This window comes from Octodon degus, unplaced genomic scaffold (genome assembly GCF_000260255.1).
Source record: "Octodon degus isolate 3935 unplaced genomic scaffold, OctDeg1.0 scaffold00244, whole genome shotgun sequence".
Lineage (NCBI taxonomy): Eukaryota > Metazoa > Chordata > Mammalia > Rodentia > Octodontidae > Octodon > Octodon degus.
The window spans coordinates 2,236,525-2,250,851 of record NW_004524820.1 but is presented as its reverse complement, the minus strand read 5'-3'; the positions used below and the strand labels follow the sequence as shown (position 1 = coordinate 2,250,851).

The following is a 14,327-nucleotide window of genomic DNA, read 5'->3' as shown; positions in this document are numbered from 1 at the left end:
TTCAGAGGTCACTTGATTGAAGCTTAGGCTCCATAAGGCATTGGGGCAGGGTCTTCTACCCATTCTTACCTGGACAAAAAGACCAATGGCCTTGTAGGCTATAAAGCCCCTTGAAGGCACTATCTTTCTATCCTACACTAAGGAGAAACTGAGTTCCTAAACTAAGAGAAAAGGTGTATTACTGAGTTTCTAACAGCCCAAATCTGGGAGATAGAAACAATAATGACTGAATCTTACTCTCCAAGCATTAGAAAGCCTCAAAAATGGATGGGCTCTGGGAGGCTAAATTTTAGGTCAGGTGACCCTATCAGGGCCCTACCTCTTTTTTTAAACCCTATAATCCAACCCTGAAAAAAAAAATTAAAAAGCACATGACATGGAAGAGGAAGGCAATGATGGTATACGTGAGTAGGGATACTCAATCTACTCTACATTTCTCTCTCATGGGTAACAGTTACGTATGGAAGTTCTTGCCTAATCAAAGGGAAAGTGCCTCAGAGCTGGGGAAATGGTCTATTCTAGCAAGCTAGATTAAATGAGTTAGGGAGGGAGAAGGGGATCTCATTGGCACCACAGTGGGCTGTTTGTCTGCCCAAGGAATTGAGCAGGGCTGATGGGCTAGGTTTGGTCCCATGGCTGCACTGAATGCTTGGCATGACTCCAGAGCTGCTCTAGTTAGTGGCTCCAGCACAGTGTGAGTTATACAAAGGTATCAAGAATAGAAGGAAGAATAAAGGAGGGGTCCCTAGAGGCTGGGTGTCCATTACATGACTACATGGATTCAAATTCATCAATGCACTGCTTGGTGTTGCCCTGCCGGATCTGACGCAGGGTCTTGTATTTATCTCGGCCCTGTCGCATGTTCTCAGCATGGATCATGTCATTGGCAGTCTTCTTGGACTCATCACGGGCATTGGCCAGCTCTGAAGTGAGGGCCTTCAGGTGCTTCTGCACTCGCTCATTCTTCTCTGCTTCAGTGGTACGTTCCTCCTCACTGCGGTCCTTGGCCATTGCATCAGCCCGCAGGTCAGCACTGGCCTCTGCCCCATTGTCATCTTGTTCATCCTGTTCATTTTCTGCAGGCTCTGCCACATGAGGTGTATTCATGGCAGTCTTCAACTCAGCACGGGTCTTCTCCAAGTCTTCCTGTACCATCTGTGCCTTTTGTTGCCACTCGACAGCCTCACTCTCCTTCTGTCGAGCCATCTCTAGCTGAGAGATCCGAGCTGTCAGCTCTGCCATTTCTGAAGCCAGTTGTTCTTGGGTCTTCTTTTGGTCCCGGGAGGCCTGCAGCAAAGCCTCCTTAGCCTCTTCAGCTTCCTGGCGCTCCTTGGCCAGCTTTTCAGCCTCACTCTGGGCATTCTTCCGTTCCTGCTCAAGTTCCAGGGCTCTGCGTGTCTGTTCTTCCAGTTCTTGTTGAGCCTTCTTAGTCTGTTCTTCAATCTGCTTCAGCTTCTCCATCAGTTCTTCTTTCTCCCGTTCAATCTTCTCCTTCTCCTTTTCTGCCATCTCACGCTTCTTCTACTCATTTTCCAGCAAGGCACGCTCCATCTGCTTCTGGTGCTTCTCCTCCCGGGCCTGTGCCTTCATCTGTTGCACTTCAATGGTGTCAGGCTTGCGGCGGCGCATATATAGCTCATGGTTCCCCATGCACAGGGCTAAAATCCGCTTGTTAATCCTCAGTCGAGGAGCATAAAAGACAAAGTCCGGGGCTTTTTTGTCAATAGGCTTGATGACAAATTTCTTGTCATTGAAAGAGATGTTCCTGATTTCACTCCAGGGAAAGCCAATTTTGGGTGTCAGTCTGTCAATCTGTTCATAGATGTTGAGACCTAGGGCATCTACCCCTAGCCACAATTCTGAGCCTTTCTTGTTCTTGATGCTGAAGTAATTCACACCATACATCTCCAGATCTTGAGCAATCTTTAGATATTCCAGGACAGCATCCTCTCTGAGCATGCCACGATGTTCTTCATGCCAGACTTGAATCCATTCCTCCCACTGATCCTTGTTGAGTTTGTGTTGCTCCAGGACTCTTTGAGGCAGCAACTTGTCTCCAGCCAGGTAGCCAGACTTGTGCACCTCCTTGTTGAAGTCACCATACTTGGACTGGACAGCATAAGAAGCCAAGAGCACAGCAGTTTCAGGTGGGCAGTAAATGTCATCATTGAGAATACCTTCCTTCACTTGCAGAAAGAACAGGCGCTGGGTGATATCCTGGATTAATTCTTCAGATACATCTTCAGGGTAGAACTTGGCCCGGAATTTAAAGAGCAGAGGGCTTTCCTTTCGTACATCCTGTGCAGTTACCTTCTTATTGAGTTTCAGCCAAGTGGAGAAACCCTTGGTGTCCTGGTACTGCAGACCAAAGAACCAAACTTCTCTCAGGCCAATAGTTTTCACCACCTGATCAAACAGCTGCTTGCCGGTGGTATTGGGCTGGATAGCAAACTCCAGCTCTGCATCTATGGTGGTTACCCGCACATTGATCGTCTTTGGCATGGTGGTGGCAAAGGAAACGAGTTGGCGAAGTTTGGATGGGAACTGTCGGGCAGACCTGAGAACACAGTACGCAAGGCTGGAACTCCGGGGACCAAGGGGGGGCTCGGATTGGGTTCCTCTCCAGCATCTGGGCTACTGCTCTGCTTCCTGCTAATGGGCCATGACTTCACAAACCCCACCCAGGAAAAAGCCCAAGAATTTTTTTTTCTTTTGTAGTATTAAGAACTAAAGCCAGTGCTTTGGCACTGACCTACATCCTCAACACAGTTTTACATTTTATTTAGAGACAGAATCTTGCTAAATCGCCCAGCTGAACTTATGGTCATGCTTGTCCTGCCTCAGCATCCCAGTGCACTGAGACATAGGTGTACACCATTCTGGATGACTTATAGACAGATAGTTTTCTTTATAACCTAACAACAGAGCTGAAACCACAAGAAGCAAAATCAGATAGCCAAATGGCAAAGTGGCACTGCATTGTAAATCCATTAAAAGTTACTGTGTATCCTGTATGTGAAAGACATCAAAGATCAATGTTTTTGACATCTGGGGTACAATTCAGAATATCCCCTCTTCTCCCCCCTGCCCAATGATCTTCTCTGCTTGGTGGATGCCCCCTGTCATTCTTGAACTTGTGGGTGTCCCTCTCTCCCTCCGAAACATTCATCAGTACTCCTTGCAGGATTGGCCTGGCTGTGACAAACTTCCTCAGTTGATCCCCATCATGAAAGCATCTAATCCCTTGATTAAATCCTATAGATAGCCTTGCAGGACACACCATTCTACATTGGAAGCTGTTCTCCCTCAGGACCCTGAACATCTTACTCCAAGCTCCTCTGGATTTGATGGTCTGCGCCGAGAAATCTGCAAGGACTCTGATGGGCATTTCATCACAAGCAATCTGTCTTTTCTCTCCAGCAGCTTTTAATATTCTGTTCTCCTGCTCAATCTCTGGGATCCTGAGTATTATGTACTGGGTGAAGTTGCACCCCAATTATGGTTAGCTGTAGTTCCACACGCTCCACTCATCCACACATCACTTTCCCCATCTTGGGAAATTTTCTGCCACTACTGCAGACACTCCTTTTACTTCTTTTATGTTAACTCCAGTTGTTTCATTGATATCTATTAATCTTTTTTTTCCCCTTAGGTACCAGAGATTGAACTCAGGACCTTGTGCTTGCCAGGCAAGTGCTTATTCTACTGAGATATCTCCCTGGCCCAATACCCATTAGTCATATTCTTTTTCTTTGCTCATCTTGCAGCTGTTGTATCATTATATCCTGTGCTAGTTACTCTTTAAGAGATGCTTCCTTTCATGTTCACTAGCTGCAATACTGTCTTCAAGGTCCAAAATTGTAACTTCTGTCTCATTCAAGTGATTTTGCCAGCTTTCAATGGGATTCTCAATGTCTTGGATGTCTGCCTGAATATATCTTGTGTACTCTAGTTCTTTCCTGTATTGTTTGTTCAATGACCCTATCATTTTCCCACTCCCTTGCATTTCCCTATGTCCTCCATAGACGTGTCAAGCAATTCTTTCATGATTGCTGTCATTTCCTTTTTTACCTGAGAGATCATTTCTGATTTGACCTTCTCCATAGCCTGATGGAGCTGTCTCTTCACTTCAGTTGCCATCATTCCAGAAATCTCGGGTGTGTGACCTTCAAGTTCTTCCATAATCTCATCTCCTGGAGTTGTTTTTGTTGGGCCAGATGTGCAAGACTGCCCCATGTTCTTTCCTCTTGTCATCTTTAGAGTCTCCCAGTATTCTTCCTGACTCTGCAGCAATGGTAGGTGGGCAGGGTGCAGGTTCTGAGCAGAGTGGGAGGGGAGGGGAGGCTCACCAAAGCTCCCATCTTGAGTGGTTCAATGTGGCCTCCACCTCACTGAGGAGATGAGGATCCAGTGATGATGAGTGAAGGCAAAAGTCCCACAAGGTTCTCTCAATGGTGGGTCAGTGCAGCACAGGGCCTTCAAGGTACCTGCAGGTCCCTGTGGCAGTCAGGTCTCCCTGGTGGTCCCCAGAGCAAGGAGGGGTGGGCAGGCTCAGTGTAACTCCTGAGGGATGGCTGGGGGTAGAGAGGTGGTGCTAGCCCACCAGGTCTCTAGGCATTATATTAATAGTAATTAATTTTATCTTTTAAATACCCTGTGAAATATGAGCTAAGTCAAATTCTTTTAATTCTTCTTCTGTAGCCTTCCACAACCATCCTTCCTCTTTGGTTATCCACTTGCTTCCAGATCCCTCAAAGCTCCCATGAGACACTTCCCACAGTCCTGTGTTTCTTAATTTACCCCTGCAGACTGGGGATAAAACTGTTATTGAACTCAACCCAAAACTATATTCCAAATACATTCCCTCATGGTTACTTTTAGGAAGATATTATTAATGCTTTGGGGCATAGCACTATTAGAGAGATGGTGTAGGAAATTAACTAGAATTTACTGGATTAGAGAGAAACAAGGCTCTCCTGGATTGGAATCAGCATTAATCATCTGCTACTCTGAATAGCATGCTGTCATCCATGAAGTCACCAAGAACTTTATAAAACTGTCCTTCCTCCTATCCTCCATGGGTTAAAAGTGATATTGTTCCACAGAAATAATATCAAGCCACAAATCCAAATTATATAGGTTACTATAAAGTTAAAAATAGTCACACTTTAAAAAAACATATTAATCTGACTTTATGAGGCTTATAGGGCTGGCTAGGTCTCCCCTAAAAAAAATGCCACTGACTGAGTGGCTTTTGTAACAAAATTGCATTTTCTTCCAGTTGTGGAGACTGGAACTCCAAAGGAAAAGGAAAGAGAGATTGGCTCCCTGGAAGCCTCTGCCACCCTGCTGAGTTGGACTCACCTCTCTGATCCTCACCCAACCTTTTCTGCACACACAGGCTGCACTTGTTTTCCTCCTCTCCTTGTGGAGACTGTAGCTCTATTGGACAAAGGTCTATTTAACAACCACACTTAACCTTAATTATCTCTTATGCTGCCTCAAAATGTGGTCTTAACCATCCAGCAGAAAAGCATAAAAACGAAGTATAAAAAGTAAAGCCAATTAATATGCTGAGCCGTGAAAGGCTCAAGTCAACAACTTCTGACATTGCCAGTCCTACGGATAACCCACTACTATTACGGACTACTGGACTATATTGAATATTTTGCTGAATTCATGCACCTACAATATTTAAATGACGATGGAATACCCATCTCTGACAAAACTAAACAAAAAAATGAGATACAAATGCAGAACCATTTTGTATCTGTATATTCAAAATAGGATAGATACATAGCTACTTTCTCTTAATTCAGTGAATAGAAAGATTTGTAGTAATAGTGTTTGTGGACAGGATATCATGTCTGAATCTTGCACTATGAATAATCACTAAGAAGACAACAATATGCAATATATTAATTATTGAAACTGTCCTACTAATTGGATTTGAAACTGTCCCATTGCTATTTGTTTCTCAATAAAATTATTTTAAAAATGTGATCTCATTGGAAGTTGGGGCTTCAACATATGGTTTTTGAGAAGGATTCAAGCCAGTCTACAATAGTAGGCAAAGTTAAATTTGAAATGTGTTTTATCTAATTTAATATATCTAAATTGTAAAATAATAACTACATTAATCATGGAAAGCTAGTACATGTATATAGCACATCTAATTATTTTATGTGTGCTTTCTCTTCCTTCTCTCCCTCCTCTTTTATCATTCAGACCCCTTCCCATTTATCTCTGTTTTCAATCATCTATCTGTTATTTTGTCCTTCATTCAATGTATTTATCCTTTGAATGTGTCATGTGAGAGTCACCAAGGAGGTATTTAAGCTTGTGTGTCTGATTTATTTCACTTCACGTTTTTCTTGATCCATCCTCATTCTTTCCCTCACCTGTTGGTGGGGCCTAATAGATTAATTTTGAATGATTCATAACAATGCTTCTTTTTCTTGAATTCATACTTTAATTTTACATTTTGGCACACCCCAATTTCACTTTGGTTAAACTATTCCAAAATATTATGTTAGCTTCTAACTTGTTTCATTATCCCTGAACCCCATTTAGGCCTACAAAGCTGCCATGTAATCTTAAAAAAAAAATAATAAAACACAACTGTGAATCTACTGCTCTGCTTTGCATAGTAAATATAGACATACATTATATCCCTTGTTTGCCTTTGATGGTCAGTCCTGCTCCTGATCTTCCTGCCTTTAGTAACTTATATGATCCTCTTACACATATCCCACATTATCCGACAAAGTGTATAGTGTTATCTTTAAAAACTCATTATAGTTTCCCACTTCAAACTTTTATTACATGATATTCAACTGCTTGAAATCAACTACCATAATTTTGTGTCAGCCTCTCAGGTTCAGCTCTAATGCCTTCTCTGTGATGTCTTTCAGAGTCACTCTGGCAAGAAATCATTACTTGATTTATTTAATTCAAAACAGCTAGCCTTTATCTGAACCTTTATTATATGTTCGACACTGGTGAATCAAAGATGAATGAACTATGATCCATAACTTCAGGCTATCAGTATTACTATTGAAAACAAAGGCATAATTATCATCAACTCCTTGTTATTTTCATAATATTTATTAAGCATCTATTATATGCTCTCAGGCACTGCTCTAGCTCTGAAAATGTAACAATAAATAAGACAAGTCTAGCCTCAAAGAGTTCATATTCTAGTTAGGAAGATAATAAACATTCTAAATGCATCAACAAGAACCTAAGTAGTCATAACTAGTTTTTGCCAATAATTACAGTAGGGTGCTATGATAGAGATATATTGCATGGTACAGCTAGGAAAATAGTGATGTTTAACTTGATAAATGGAGTAATGTAGATGAAGGACATGACGTGTACAGGAAGAGCATTGTAGACGTGGTGAAGACTTGTGATGAAGAACATAAAGCTAGAACTTTTTCAGCGCATTTGAATAAATGAAAAGATTGCAGTTGGAGATACAATGAATTGTGGAAAGAGTAGGTTGTAAGGAGCCAAGCGTGTCATCTAGATACTGATTGCAAGACTTACACAGTAACTCATGAAGACAAAAGGATGACAGAATTTCAGAAAGGGTCGTAAGAAATGAACATATTCAAGATAAGCTTGATGGTGTTTTGGGACACTTTGGATGAATTAGATGTGGAGTAACAGTATAATCAATGTGGCTGGGAATACAATTTAATGGAAGCAAATGTGTCAATAAAGGTAAACCCTTGGCAGGGAGACAGTCACTGGAAGCGTATACTTTGGAGTGATGGGAAGGGCATTCACAGAAAAATTCCCCTGCATTTTTCCTACCTCCAAGTGCTTTGGATCATTGTTATCTGAGTTTGTGTCATCTTAAATATAGTCTTAAATGCAGAAATCTATGTTACTTTTGTGCTTTTCTATCCACAACACACAGAGTAGAGCTTTGTGCACAATACTAAGCCAGAAAGCTTTTGGAGGAATAAATAAACAAGTCATTACAAGTCAATAGTGAGCTTACTAATTGAAGAAAGCAAGTGGGATTGGGGAAGGAAGGCAGGTCCACAAAGATATTTTTGAGAAGTAAAGGTGCTCTCTTGAAGAAAAATGAACAAGAGTTATATTAAGCTCTATTCCTGGACACTATAGAAGTGTAGAAGTATACACATTTGCAGTTTGTACCGTGTTGATTTTTAGCACTTATACATTTAATAATCAACCATATATTCCAATAAATATTAATATAGGTCTTCATCTTAATTATTTACCCTTCATATCGCTGGTCCTCGCAGAGGCCTGTGGAGTAGCTATTGGGTCACTGTTTCACAAGTGAAGAGGCCAGGCCACAGAAAGGCAGAGTACTTTACTGAGGCTGCACAACTGGGGGATGCCAACAAGTGACCAGACCACTACCTGACTTGGCCAACTTTGAACAGCTCCCTGTGCTCTCCTAGTAATTCTGTATATATCTGATGGAAGTTTATATATGAATTCTCTATACTTTGAGACTAGACACTTTTGAAATGGAATTACAATTACCTGATGAATTCCTTCATAGAGTTTCTTACATTTGTTTTTCACTAGGCTGAGCCACAAACCCAGCCCAAGAGTTTTAGGATTATCTTTACCTCAGTTCTACCTATTTTCAATAGAATATGTTTGATCTACATAAGCAATACACACATGGTGATTATATTTACAAACTCAGTCTATGTTTTCAATTCTATAAGAAGTCAATATTTAACTAGTTAGTGGTGCCAGATATATTGAAATGAAATTAACGTTTATCTTGTCCACACCTGTGTAGTGACCCAGAGTCCTAGGAAAAGATGAGAGTGCACAGTAATTTTAGTACTGCCTGAAAGAAAAACATTCTCTGAGTAGATTTACAAATGTGTTCAAAATCAAAATTGATATCAAAATAGTTTCTTTTTAAACAAATACTAGAGGCTTCTGAACATTATGCTTGCATTCTTTTAATCATATCTAAACATAAACTTCTGTTTATAAGAGAGAAGTTTTTCCTTTGTTTCAAGAAAATTGGGAATCTTGGTGTTTAGGAGAGAATAAGGTCAGTTAATATGTCTCAATAATGCTAATCAACAACATTATCAGCTGAGTTAAGTAGCCTACAGACTATGTAGAGACAACAGAAGCTGATGAGATTTATTGCTTTCAAATGTCAACTTCGTTTGTACAGAACATTCAAGAAAATAGGATTAAATTCCTCTTACATGCCACTATGGCAAAGCTATGACCTTTAGCTTCTCAAAATGAGGAATTTTTTTTTAAGGGGGTTCATCTTAAGGAGAATCAAATGACCAAAACAGCTGCCTAGAGTGAGATTTGAAAGACATCTTGAGAAAGAAGGTCCATTCTTATCCAACTTCTAGTGGATAAGAATCAATTCTCTTTCCAAATGCTAGGAGTAAAGGGAATTGGAGAGCCCTCTTTTAGACAGTGTGCTTTGACCTTGTTATTGGGGCGGGCTTTGGAAAGAAATGCAGAGCAAGGCTGGCCTGGTGGAACTTTACCAGACGTGTTCATCCACACCCTCTTCTACCGCTCTCCCACACTGTGTCACATCTGAGGCCCAAGAGACTGTTCTCCTTTCTCTGGCCCAGAGCCAGGAGCGTCTAGTGGCAGGAGGATAGTGTGTCTGGCTTCTGATACCACTTGCAGAACTTGATTATTCTGTGGAGTGGCTGCATTTAGACTGTGTATATTTTCGCACCAAAGAGGAATTCTGATGCTTTTCGCTATAATTTGTATAATTAATCTTCTAAGCTTTTTGGAATTGCTTTCTTTTTTGTTGTCATTGCTGCTGCTGTTAAAAAATGTCACAGTGCTATCAATCCACATTTAATGCCAAGAGGAAATAACAAAGCACATGAAAGTAGTAATGAAAACCTAGCTCCACCAAAGTTGTCACTAATGAATGATGGGTAAAATGCTGCCATCTTTTGGTTATTGACAAGAGTGAATGGGCTAAGGGAAAGTAGGGTGTGAAAATAGAGTTTGTTATTTTCACATACAAATTTACCAGATTATTGAGACCTCATGAATTAGTTCAGAAAATATATATTTTTTAGAATGTCCAGGGTCTGCCTTTTTCACTCACACAGGTTTTTGTCGTCTCATAGATTACAGAATAAAAGGCTTATTCCTGTACCTGCAAAGATGTGTCTGGGGAGTATAAGTGGACACAATAGCACAGCAGAGGGTTTGCTGGCTTTAGTAATGAACAAGTGGAATCAGGTTAACGCAGGCAGTCACTCCACCATGACTGTGGTGCACTCGTCCTGCCTCAGAAATACTCGAGAGCAACTTGCGCTACGTTGCACTGAACATGCACTTCCCAGGGTAATGAATTATGTACTATTTGTACTCCAGCCTCTTTTCAGCACTCAGATCTAGATGTTTGCATCAGTGCCAGTGAGTCCAAGGTGATCTCATTAAGGCAAGAGAGGTGGAATATATATTAGTAGACACAAAGAAGTCCCCAGTAGCTTAATGTCAATCTGTGATTAAAATGCAACTCCACATGCCATTTCTTGGGAAAAACTACAGAGCTACAATTCCATCACACAGTCCAAAAGGAAAAATCCCCAAGTGCTGATCTGTCCCAATCTACATCTTGCTGCTGTGAGGCAGGAATCAGCTAAGTACTAAGATGGTGTGTTCTGCTGTCACATACCTGCTGAGTGGGGCCAGTTCTGAGGAACAATGACTCCTGTCTTCCATTGTTGGGTACCAGGAGAGTGGGCATTTACCAGTTGAATATTCTCCACTCAGTAGTCATACTTCAAGCATTGATTAATTTGTTGGTTTCCTCCTTTCATATATAGTTCACAGATTCAAAATAGTTTTTAATTTTTTCGATCTGGGGTCAGAAACTGGACTACATTTCCAAGATGTGCTGATGGCAGGTTGCCTTCTAGAATTTAACATTGAGGCTTACCTCTACTGCATGACTGGATTATCTGGGGATATTTACTATAAAATGCATAGCATTTCATACTTCACATGTAGAAAGAGGATTGTATAATATTATGCAAGAGTTGGTGCTTTTTTATAAAACCTTTTATTTATTTAGTACAGGGTCTCACCACGCAGCTCAAACTCATAGCAATCCTCCTGGCTTATATTCTCCAGCACTGGGACTATAGGCATGTAGCACCAAGACCATGGTGGCATTCAGTGGCTGGCTCAGTGCGAGGCTGGCTCAGCCCCGGTCCTGGTGCTTTCCAGGCAGGCACTTGGACTGCTGAGGTATCTCCTTGGGTCCTAGATAGTTTTCTTTTTTCTTTCTTTCTTTTTTTTTAAATCTTTTAGAGGTGTTGCTTGTAAGTCTGTCACTTAAATTGTTTTGGGTAGACCCTAGGTATTCATCTTCATTTCTCTCAAGAAAGAGCTATAGTGCTCATCCTAACCATTGATACTGTGACAAGAAATGATGCTTTATTATTAATCTATTAGTTCCTGTAATGCATACACACATATGTGCATTTTCACATCAATTATAGCTCCACAGACACATTTAAAATTATATGCATAATAGGATTTTAATATAATAGGAATGGAGTATGGCTTGCTAAGCTATCAGTTTGAAGTGAGCATACGTTTTGAGACTACTTCTTGCAAAATACTGTCTTGAATGGATGTTTGCTTTGGGTGATGTTATAAGAAACACAGAAGAATTCTTGTTTCTCTACTTTGTGCTTCTTTATACATCATCTTGCAAGAAATGTATTTGACAACAGCAAAAGAATGATAATTTTACAAACACTTCACACCTTTTCTTTATTGTGTATTTTAGTCAAATAATAAGCCAAAAAGGTAGAACAATAAAAATCCCACACAAAATCAAAAGAAGATATTCCAAGAAGTGCACCTGAATAAAAGCCAATTGCCATGAAGAAGTGATGAGCCAAGGTGGGCTCACTCCGGGGCAGCCTCTGCTCCACCCTTCCTGTATCTAATCCCATGCATCTGTTCATTCATTTGCCCCCCTCTTTCCTATGATATGGCTCCTTTAGGTTGCTTGGCAACCATTATAATGCTCCTGCACATGCGTGCTAGATAATAAATCCTATCTTGCTTTATTTTTCTCCCTCTTTAAAACAAGGAATTACAGAACAAGATATTTTCCCCTTTCCTAATGGACAAAAAACATCTGTGGGAATTTCAAAAGCACATAAAATGCCTGCAAGCATGCAGATAAGTAATTAAAATTCTTGACAAAGTGTAACTGATCACTGCCTAATGTGTCTACATGCAGTTATTCTTTGCAGTGGTCTCCTCTTTCAAATATGTGTACATTTATGTACATATGTCGAGATGTGTGCAGAACTAGAAAGAGAAAAGGAGAAAAGAGAAGGAAGTGGCAGCTGTGATGTCCCAAACAAAGAAAATGAAGAAATTCCTGGAAATAATCTTGTTTCATATTTTTTTTTAAATAGTGGATGCAGTAGCTGCAAGACAGGACGTGGACTAAATCCATCTACTTTTTTCTATAAGAAATCAGACAAAGCTTATGGCCTTCTCCTTCCCCTCCTTGGCAAATCCGAGTGTCCTGCTGCTTTCATTTGTTTTTGATCTGCCTCATTAAAAGACTATTGATGGCTTTAACCATTGTCCCTGTTTAGGTGCTGATTTACAAGCACTAATATCTGACTGTGTGAGATTCATGGGAGTCCAGGCAGTTTACGATTATCCTGAGTCCCTGACCACACATGGAGGGGTTTGGGTAGAGGTCATGCACTCCTATGAAAAACCCCAAAGCAGGCTTAAACCTGGGAACGTTTTAATAGGATTGAATCTGTAATAGGATTTGGCAGCTTGGCTCAAACTAGATTGTGTGGTTTATTTGGGATATATATATATATATATATATATATATATATATATATGTCGTTATTATCTTGGAACAAAACATAATATTTTATGTTGAGGAACATATGTTGTTACTGTAGTTTAAAGGAGTCTTTTAGAAAAAAATGTTATACAATATAAAATATTAAAAGAAAAAATGTGGAGACATGAAATGCTATTTCTATTATGTAGTAAATTAGAAGGCAAAACATAAAAGACGGGAAGAGAATAAAATTTCGTTGTGAATGGCTCTGTATTTTTAGCTTAAAATACTTTAAGAACTTTAAAAGGCACTGGCAATGTAGGGCTATTTATAAAAGAGGGGATTTTTCCAGGCAGGCAAAGTGCTGCCCTGCCTGGCATCACGTCCTGCTGAATAGCGTCGTGCCCTAAAGCTGAAGTCTCCTTAGTCAAACAAGGACCCACACTGAGTGACAGCAGCAGTGTGGTGCACTGCATTTTGAATAATACTAGAAACATGAATAAAATCTAAAGTTCAGACACCACCCTTGTGATATTATTCCAATAAAATCCTAGCGATGTTTTATTTCCCATTTGAAATCTGGTACAAGGGACAATGAGACTTCCCAACACTCTTTTCTGTGTCAGATCACTTGATTATACTGTCTAAATTTAAGAACAATAGTGGTAAAATTATTTAACTTCATGTACTGCATTCATTTGAACATTATAAGGTGGCTGCCACCAAAGGATGCTTTCATTAATTTTGCTGGACCCGAAATAGAAAGCAAGATATACAGCACCGGCCCAGAGGGTCACACGAGTGCCCTTTTACAGGACCTAACCTGTAAATCTCAAAGCACAAAAGAAGTTACGGTGGCTGTAAGACCTCATAAAAAGGTAATGGGAAAATAAATTACACATTTTGTTTTGGGTGACTTTAAAACTCTAGCCGTACCACAACTTTTAGGAAATCTAAACTTTAAAAAGCTGGCACATATTTATAACTTCAAAGAAATTCACTTTCACACCCAAATACGTAAAACAGCCAAATCATTCTACTGTATTATTTGCTGTCATTCTGTTTTGGAAAGTTGCGCATTTCTCAAATAGAACGACAGAGATGAAATGAACACATTATCTCAAACAGTGTTATTTCGCAGAATCATTTTCTTTGTTTGTATTTTCAAAGATTATTTTCCAAAATAATTTTCCATAGTGTTGTTGTACCAATGACCTTTCAGCTCAAAGATTTGGGGGTTTTTAAATATTGTTATTATGCCTTTCTAAGTATATAATATAGCCTTCTTATAGTACTTACTTCTGTGTATACTATAAACTTAAGCATTTGTTGTAGTTTTGCCATTTTGGAATTCTATAAGAGGTAGTATGTTATTCAAGCCTCCTTTCATGAATAAAGCAACTCAAGAGATGACTTCAAAGTCTATGTAGCATAGACATTGGAAGGACCACAGGACTGAGGATGGAAGCTCCCCCGACAC

The 14,327-nt window shown here is 40.1% G+C and overlaps 1 pseudogene across 1 annotated transcript; it reads right to left on the bottom strand.

Annotated features, from left to right (window-relative positions):
* Positions 1-14: 14 nt before the first annotated feature.
* Positions 15-2,555, bottom strand: LOC101586219 (annotated as a pseudogene). The gene has a single exon (XR_192874.2). The product of XR_192874.2 is annotated as a moesin pseudogene (transcript).
* Between the last annotated feature and the right edge of the window lie 11,772 nt (positions 2,556-14,327).